The following is an 8,666-nucleotide window of genomic DNA, read 5'->3' on the forward strand; positions in this document are numbered from 1 at the left end:
TTTAATTAAATTATACATCCAGAATAGTGCCCACTTGGGAAAGATGACTACATATGCATATTAACACAAAAAATTCAAGTTCCAGGGGTAAAATTGTGAGGAATATTAGAATGAAGAGAACTAATGTATGAGAAAGAATTTAGAGTTGACTATAGCGTGTAATTATGTGTCATTGGCAATTTTTGAAGATACAACCTGTGAATAGATTAGAGAATATATACCTTTCTCTGCCTTAGGTTAATATATATGTGCATATATATGCTGATGCATATTTAGTTAAAATATATTTTCATTTTATACATATACATTTAGGTTAATTTATATACATTTAGGCTAATTTATAAATATTAAAGATATATATTTACACATACAATGGTTAATACCTGTAAGTTAATTTATATTGCTATATTCATATGTTTTAATTTCAATTATTTTGTTTTTGTTTCATATGTAGATTTGACAAGGCTCACAGAGACTAAGGGTTTCCCTGGTGGCTCAGCTGGTAAAGACTTAGCTGGCAATATGGGAGACCTGGTTTCAATCGCTGGGTTGGGAAGATTCCCTGGAGAAAGGAAAGGCTACCAACCCTAAATTTCTGGCCTGGAGAATTCCATGGACTGTATAGTCCATGGGGTTACAAAGAATGACCTAAGACACGACTGAGCGACTCCCACTTTTCACAGAAGAGTTATGAGGAACCATTCAAGGGAAATAGAATTCATTCTCTTGGGATTGACCCACAATTACAAATTATGATTTTCCTGTTTCTCTTTTTCAGTTACACATTGAGCCTAATGGGGAATGTAATCATTATCCTTCTCACCCTGCTGGATATTCACCTCAAAACTCCAATGCATTTCTTTCTTTGTAGTTTCTCATTTTTAGAAATCATATTCACAACAGTATGTATTCCCAAATATGTGGTCATCATAGTGACTAAAGAAAAAAACATTGCATATAATTGTGCAGCTCAGTTGTTCTTCTTCCTTTTATTGTGAGTTACAGACTATTACTTTCTGGCTACCATGTCCTATGACTGCTATGTTGCCATCTGCAAACCACTACATTACCCTGTCATCATGAACAGCAAAGTTTGTTATCAGCTTGTACTCAGATCTTGGGTAACTGGATTCCTAATTATCTTTCCTCCGTTTATCATGGGACTCGAGCTGGATTTCTGTGCTTCCAAAGTAATTGATCACTTTATGTGTGAAATGTCTCCTATCCTGCAGATATCCTGCACAGATACAAGTGTTCTGGAATTGATGTCTTTTAGCTTAGACACTTGGGGTCACATTGGTATCAGTGATTCTTTTTTACATTTACATCATTAAGACCATTCTGAAATTCCCCTCAGCACAGCCAAGAGCCAAAGGTTTTTCCACCTGTACTTCCCACATGACTGTTGTCTCTCTGACATATGAAAGCTGTATCTTTATGTATGCTAAATCATCTACAAGAGAACAGGTAACTGTATCCAAAGGTGTAGCTTTGTTGTACACTTCAGTTACCCCTTTACTAAATTCCTTCATTTACACCCTAAGGAACCAATAGGTGAAAGAAGTCTCTGGACTTACAAAAGATCCTGCATTTCTCAAAAAGAACAGTTATTTAAAGGCCACAAGTCATAATATTATCACAACAACAACAAAAATATGTTTCATGCGTTTGTTCTGGTCACGTTTTCCTATTTCAATACTTATTTCATAGAGGACATTCTCTTCAAGAATCTTATAGCTCAGCTTCACCCTTATACTTTATTCTTTCTAAGGAAAACATTCCATCCTACTCTAATAATTTACTGTATCATCTGTAATTCAAGTTTTAAATATCATCTTCTTATGGCTTATCAGTGTCTAAAAATCATGACTGAATAAAATATGCTTTGTGTAAGTGTGAGGCTCTGAGAGTGGCTCAGACTGTAAAGAACCTGCCTGCAATGCAGGAGATGCAGGTTCGATCCCTGGGTTGGTAAGATCCCCTGCAGAAGGAATGGCTGCCCATTCAGGTATTCTTGCCTGGGAAATCCCATGGACAGAGGAGCCTGGCAGGCTATAGTCCTTGGGGTCACAAAGAGTCAGACACCACTGAGCAACTAACACTACCCCCCGCCCATTTTTTTTCTGTTTAAGTGTATCTTGCTGTGTGTAATTTATTAATTAAAGATATATTTATAGTGTATCTATCTTATTCCTAATATTGTGAGGGGCTAAACGGCTCTGTATTGCTATCCAGTATATAACTAGTGTTGCAACAAATATTGACAAAAGTATTAAGGGACATATTGGGTGGCTTCTGAGTAATCTTGGAGTTCAGGAAGGGAGTTCAGGAGACAGTGAAAATTATGCTAATTATGCTGTCCCTAAACATATATAGAAGGACAGTATACTGAGACAGAAGTATATGAAAATACCAAAGAAGTGTTAGAGAACCACATGCATTTGGAGAATTAGTACATGCAATGCTTAGACCAGGATTTTGAGATATTCACCCTGCTGAATAAAGGCTTCAGCACATACACCACATGGAACACTGCACAGAGTATTTTTATACTTCTAATTCTCTACATGTAAGGTAGTAGTAATGTAACCAACATCTCATGGTTTAGTAAATATATAGTATTAGAAATACCTAGCACTCAATAAAAGAAAAGGATTTTTCTTAAGCAATTAAAAAAACACACACACACAATATTGTAAAGCAATCATCCTCCAATTAAAAATAAATTTAATAAAGCTGTTTAAGCTATTACTTGTATGTTTTAAAAAATAGTAGTAACAACATGAAGGGTCTTGTGTGCTGGAATAGTCTTCTGGACTGAAAGTTGATATAACAATTAATTTAAAATGGTTGTATATAAGAATCACTTAGATAGTCTCATAATATAATTTCAAGGTTTTATTCCTAGTGAGTCCAAGGTATTATGTCTAGGAAACCATCCATACAACCTCAAATAATATACATTCAAGACATTTTGAGGTGCTTTTCATTAACTGATAAAAAAAAAAAAGAAGAATCATTGAAATTACATATAAGATGTAAAATTTAATACTGAAATTTCTTACTTTGGGGAAGTTACTCTTGAAAATGATGTTGTATATGACTAATATTAAGGTAAAAAGAGCAAGTGAGGGAAATATTTTTCTTAAATCCAGAAAAGTTTTGAAGTTTAGTATATAAATATGACAGTGGCTCTACAACACAGTCAGAGATACTTAGGGAAAAAACAATGAGAAATTTTATTAAACTTATTATTTGAGGGGTAATGGTGCAGGGGGAATATAAATCCTCCTTGTTCATTCCCCATTTCCACACTCAGACAATATATATTGAATAAATTTAAGGAAGCATTTTATAATCATCTCATAAGTGTTAATCACACAGAAATTATGAAAAAAAGGCATATTTATCCATGAAGGATCAGATTTCCCAATTGAATGAAGATGAATTAACTGAAAGATATTTTAGATGTTTTACTGTAATAATTCCTATTTTCTATGTCCCTCCCTAAGTAGATATGGAGTTTGCCTTTGGTCTAATTGTTAAAAATATTGTTAATAGTTAATTAAGTTATCCAATTATAATGTAGGGAAATGATATATTACCATGTTTTCCATCACCCACAACTGCTCTTTCTAACAAGCCACTACTCCACTCAGAAGTTATGGTTTTATGTGGTCTTATTTTAGTGTGTGTGTATGTGTGTGTGACCTGTCAGTAAATTTCCTCTCAAAAAGCCAAAGCAAGGAAAAGAATATTTTATTTTATCTGTTTGGGAGTACTGTCATAGGTTTTAACCAGGAGCTAAATTATAACTGTTATACTCTATTGCTTCTTAATATTGTGCTGAGAATCAGAGCTGTCTTATCCCCAGATATTGGAAGTTTCTCTCCAAAAGACAGAACTTTCACTGTTGAGAATGTAACATGGGAAAGTTGACATTCTCATATCTCACGCCCCAGAATTTCCTCCACCCACTTTCCCAATAACCCAACCAGAGTCTTTCTTAGTTAAATCATATCAGCGAACTACATTGTCATTTCATCCTAAAGTCGACTCCTTACTTTACATTTTCCAGCAGACCTCTTATGAGGATGTTTCACATGGAAAAGTTGAAGTGTGAGATATCAGATCAATCATAGCTTTGACCTGATCATATCACTCTACAGTTACAGAAGTTTTGAGAATTAAACTTAGCTTTTCAGACAGAATAACAAAGAAATAGAGAATTAAAATTACCGTTAAAGTGAGATATACCACATTAGAAGTTGAAGAATAAAAATCTATTTTTCATCTTAATAGACATAGAGTTTTTCCACATATTCTCTAGATCCATCCATGTTGCTGCAAATGGCAGAATATCACTATTTTTTTCATTGTTGCATAATACATCATTTGTAGCAACATTGAATGGACTAGAGATTATTATATTTAGTGAAATAAGTCAGAGAAAGACAAACTTGTATGATATCACTTATGTGGGGAATCTAAAAATTAAATTATGCAAAGTACATAGAAAAACACAGATATAGAAAACAAACTACTGGTTATCAATAGGGGGCAGGAAAAGAGTAGGGGCAAGATATGATTATGTTATGTATATTAAGAGATACAAATTGCTACGCATAAAATACATAGGCAGCAAGGATATTTTGTACAGCAGAGGGTTTTATAGCTATCTTGTAACATCTCTTAAAGAACTATAATTTGTAAAAACTAAATTATCATTCTGTATATGATAGAGAGTAATATGATGGAGTAATATAATATTGTAAATCCACTGTATTTCAATATAAATATTTTCACTTTTTAGTTAAGATAAATCTCTCATTTCTTTACAAAAAATAAATTGACCCTCCAATAATAATTTTGTTGTATTGTCATGATTATGCCCCTGGGGTAAAAGAGCATAGAGAAAGAAAAGGTGAAAAAGAGACACAGAAACAGAGAGTGAGACAGAAAAAAAAAGAGAGAGAGATTGGACTTGAGGACCAGACGAAAGAGATTAGATTTTAGCCAGATAAAATTCTATTTTTCTGAGAATTTTTTAATCAGCTTCATCCTTATACAAACTTCATTTTCTGAAGGCCTGCATTGTATCTTTATATGTATAAATATAGCTTCTCTTGATCTTTATTATATAAATACTTTATCATATATATGGATTTATTTTATCTCTGAGAAAAATCACCCTATTGATCTCAGATTACTTTCCTCTGACCATGTAGACAATTTGTGATATAAGACTTCCATTACCAGGACAACAAACTTACCTTCATTTTTATTACTATCATCGACTTCATCATTAACACTACCACATTTCTAAAATATTCAAGTGTATGTACAAAACAAATTTAAATTTCTTACTGACATACAGAAATGTCTATATATTTTTCCAGTTTTTAATGTATCATTAAAAAATAAAAAAAAATTTGTTATAGACAGCACTATATTCTCACTTTATAATCAACTCCTTTACCCTACTGCATAGGGTACAGAGGATAGATACCTGGGGAGTTTATTTTGAAGATTCAGAATCAAACATACCCATTGAAAACTGCCAGTGACTAATGTGTGGTGAAATGAGATATTTTCCAGATGAGATAAAACTCTAGGTATGAGATGAAAAATTATGGGGCTCTAATATATAACCTTGTGTTGTTGGAAGAGGGTGTTTGCTATGACCAGTGCTTTCTCTTGGCAAAATTCTATTAGCCTTTGCCCTGCTTCATCTGTACTTCAAGGCCAAATTTGCCTATTGCTCCAGAGATAATTCTGTCATTTTTGAAATTGCATCCAAGTACTGCATTTCAGACTCTTTTGTTGACCATGATGGCTACTCCATTTCTTCTAAGGGATTCCTGCCCACAGTAGTAGATATAATGATCATCTGAGTTAAATTCACCCATTCCAGTCCTTTTTAGTTTGCTAATTCCTAGAAGGGTGATGTTCACTCTTGCCATCTCTTGTTTGACCACTTCTGATTTGCCTTGATTCATGGACCTAATATTCCAGGTTCCTATGCAATATTGCTCTTTATAGCATTGGACCTTGTTTCTATCTCCAGTCACATGCACAACTGGGTATTATTTGTGTTTTGGCTCCATCCCTTCATTCTTTCTCGAGTTATTTCTCCACTGATCTCCAGTAGCATATTGGGCACCTACCGACCTGAGGAGATCCTCTTCCAGTATCCTTTCATTTTTCCTTTTCGTGGGGTTCTCAAGGCAAAAATACTGAAGTGGTTTGCCATTCCCTTCTCGAGTGGACCACATTCTCTCAGACCTCTTCACCATGACCCATCTGTCTTGGGTGACCCCACATGGCACAGCTTAGTTTCATTGATTAGACAAGGCTGTGGTCCATGTGGTCAGATTGGTTAGTATTCTGTGATTAAGGTTTCAGTGTGTCTGCCCTCTGATGCCCTCTCACAATACCTACCATCTTACTTGGGTTTCTCTTACCTTGGACATGGGGTATCTCTTCATGGCTGCTCCAGCAAAGTGCAGCCGCTGCTCCTTACCTTGGACGAGGTCACCCCTCCTAACGCTGAACGTGGAGTAGCTCCTCTCGGCACTCCTGCGGCCATGCAGCCGCCACCCCTTGGACTTGGGGTAGCTCGTCTCAGCTGCCGCCCCTGACCTCAAGCGTGGGGTAGCTCCTCCAGGCAAAAACAAGACTGGGAGAGGACTGTGGCTCAGACCATGAACTAAGGAGGTGCCAAAGTCAGACTTAAATTGAAGAAAGTAGGGAAAACCACTCGACCATTCAGGTCTGACCTATATCAAATCCCTTATGATTATACAGTGGAAGTGAGAGAAAGATTTAAGGGACTAGATCTGATAGACAGAGTGCCTGATGAACTGTGGATGGAAGTTCATGACATTGTACAGGAGGCAGGGATCCAGACTATCATGGAAAAGAAATGCGAAAAACAAAATGGATGTCTGAGGAGGCCTTACAAATAGCTGTGAAAAGAAGAGAAGCGAAAAGCAAAGGAGAAAAGGAAAGATATCCCCATTTGAATGCAGAGTTCCAAAGAATAGCAAGGACAGATAAGAAAGCCTTCCTCAGTGATCAACGAAAAGAAATAGAGGAAAACAATAGAATGGTAAAGACTAGAGGTCTCATTAAGAAAATTAGAGAGACCAAGGGAACATTTCATGCAATGATGGACTCGATAAAGGACAGAAATGGTATGGACTTAACAGAAGCAGAAGATATTAAGAAGAGGTCGCAAGAATACATAGAATTGTATAAAAAAGATCTTCACGACCAAGAATATCACGATGGTGTGGTCACTCACCTAGAGCCAGGCATCCTGGAATGTGAAGTCTAGTGGGCCCTAGAAAGCATCACTACAAGCAAATCTAGTGGAGGTGATGGAATTCCAGTTGAGCTATTCCAAATCCTGAAAGATGATGCTGTGAAAATGCTGCACTCAATATGCCAGCACATTTGGAAAACTCAGCAGTGGCCACAGGACTGAAAAAGGTCAGTTTTCATTCCAATCCTAAATAAAGGCAATACCAAAGAATGTTCAAACTACCACACAATTGCATTCATCTCACACGCTATTAAAGTAATGCTCAACATTCTCCAAGCCAGGCACCAGCAATACATAAACCATGAACTTCCTAATGTTCAAGCTGGTTTTAGAAAAGGCAGAGGAACCAGAGTACAAATTGCCAACATCCTCTGAATCATCGAAAAAACAAGAGAGTTCCAGAAAAACATCTATTTTGCTTTATTGACTATGCCAAAGCCTCTGATTGTGTGGATCACAACAAACTGTGGAAAATTCTGAAAGAGATGGGAATACCAGACCACCTGACCTGCCTCTTGAGAAACCTATATGTAGGTCAGGAAGCAACAGTTAGAACTGGACATGGAACAACAGACTGGTTCCAAATAGGAAAAGGAGTACATCAAGCCTGTATACTGTCACCCTGGTTATTTAAATTATATGCAGAGTACATCATGAGAAACCCTGGGCTGAATGAGCCACAAGCTGGAATCAAAATTGCCAGAAGAAATATCAATAACCTCAGATATGCAGATGACACCACCCTTATGGCAGAAAGTGAAGAGGAATGAAAAAGCCTCTTGATGAAAGTGAAAGAGGAGAGTGAAAAATTTGGTTTAAATCTCAACATTCAGAAAACTAAGATCATGGCCTCTGGTCCCATCACTTCATGGGGAATAGATGGGGAAACAGTGGAAGCAGTGAGAGACGTTATTTTTCTGGGCCACAAAAACACTGCAGATGGTGATTTCAGCCATGGAATTAAAAGATGCTTACTCCTTGGGAGGACAGTTATGACCAACCTAGACAGCATATTCAAAGGCAGAGACATTACTTTGCCAACAAAGGTCCGTCTAGTCAAGGCTATGGTTTTTCCAGTGGTCATGTATGGATGTGATTGTGGACTATAAAGAAAGCTGAGCACAGAAGAATTGATGCTTTTGAACTGTGGTGTTGGAGAAGACTCTTGAGAGTCCCTTGGACTGCAAGGAGATCCAACCAGTCCATTCTGAAGGAGATCAGTCCTGGGTGTTCATTGGAAGGAATGATGTCGAAGCTGAAACTCCAACACTTTGGCAACCTGATGCAAAGAGCTGACTCATTTGAAAAGACCCTGATGCTGGGAAAGATTGAGGCCGGA

General features: G+C 36.6%; 1 pseudogene; it reads left to right on the forward strand.

The window, feature by feature from the left end:
- Positions 1-690: 690 nt before the first annotated feature.
- LOC147372165 (olfactory receptor 6C6-like) lies at positions 691-6,968 on the forward strand (annotated as a pseudogene).
- Positions 6,969-8,666: the final 1,698 nt, after the last annotated feature.

Source organism: Bos grunniens, chromosome 5 (assembly GCF_055505025.1).
Source record: "Bos grunniens cultivar Pamir isolate PY7600 chromosome 5, Bosgru_T2T1.0, whole genome shotgun sequence".
NCBI classification, from domain to species: Eukaryota; Metazoa; Chordata; class Mammalia; order Artiodactyla; family Bovidae; genus Bos; species Bos grunniens.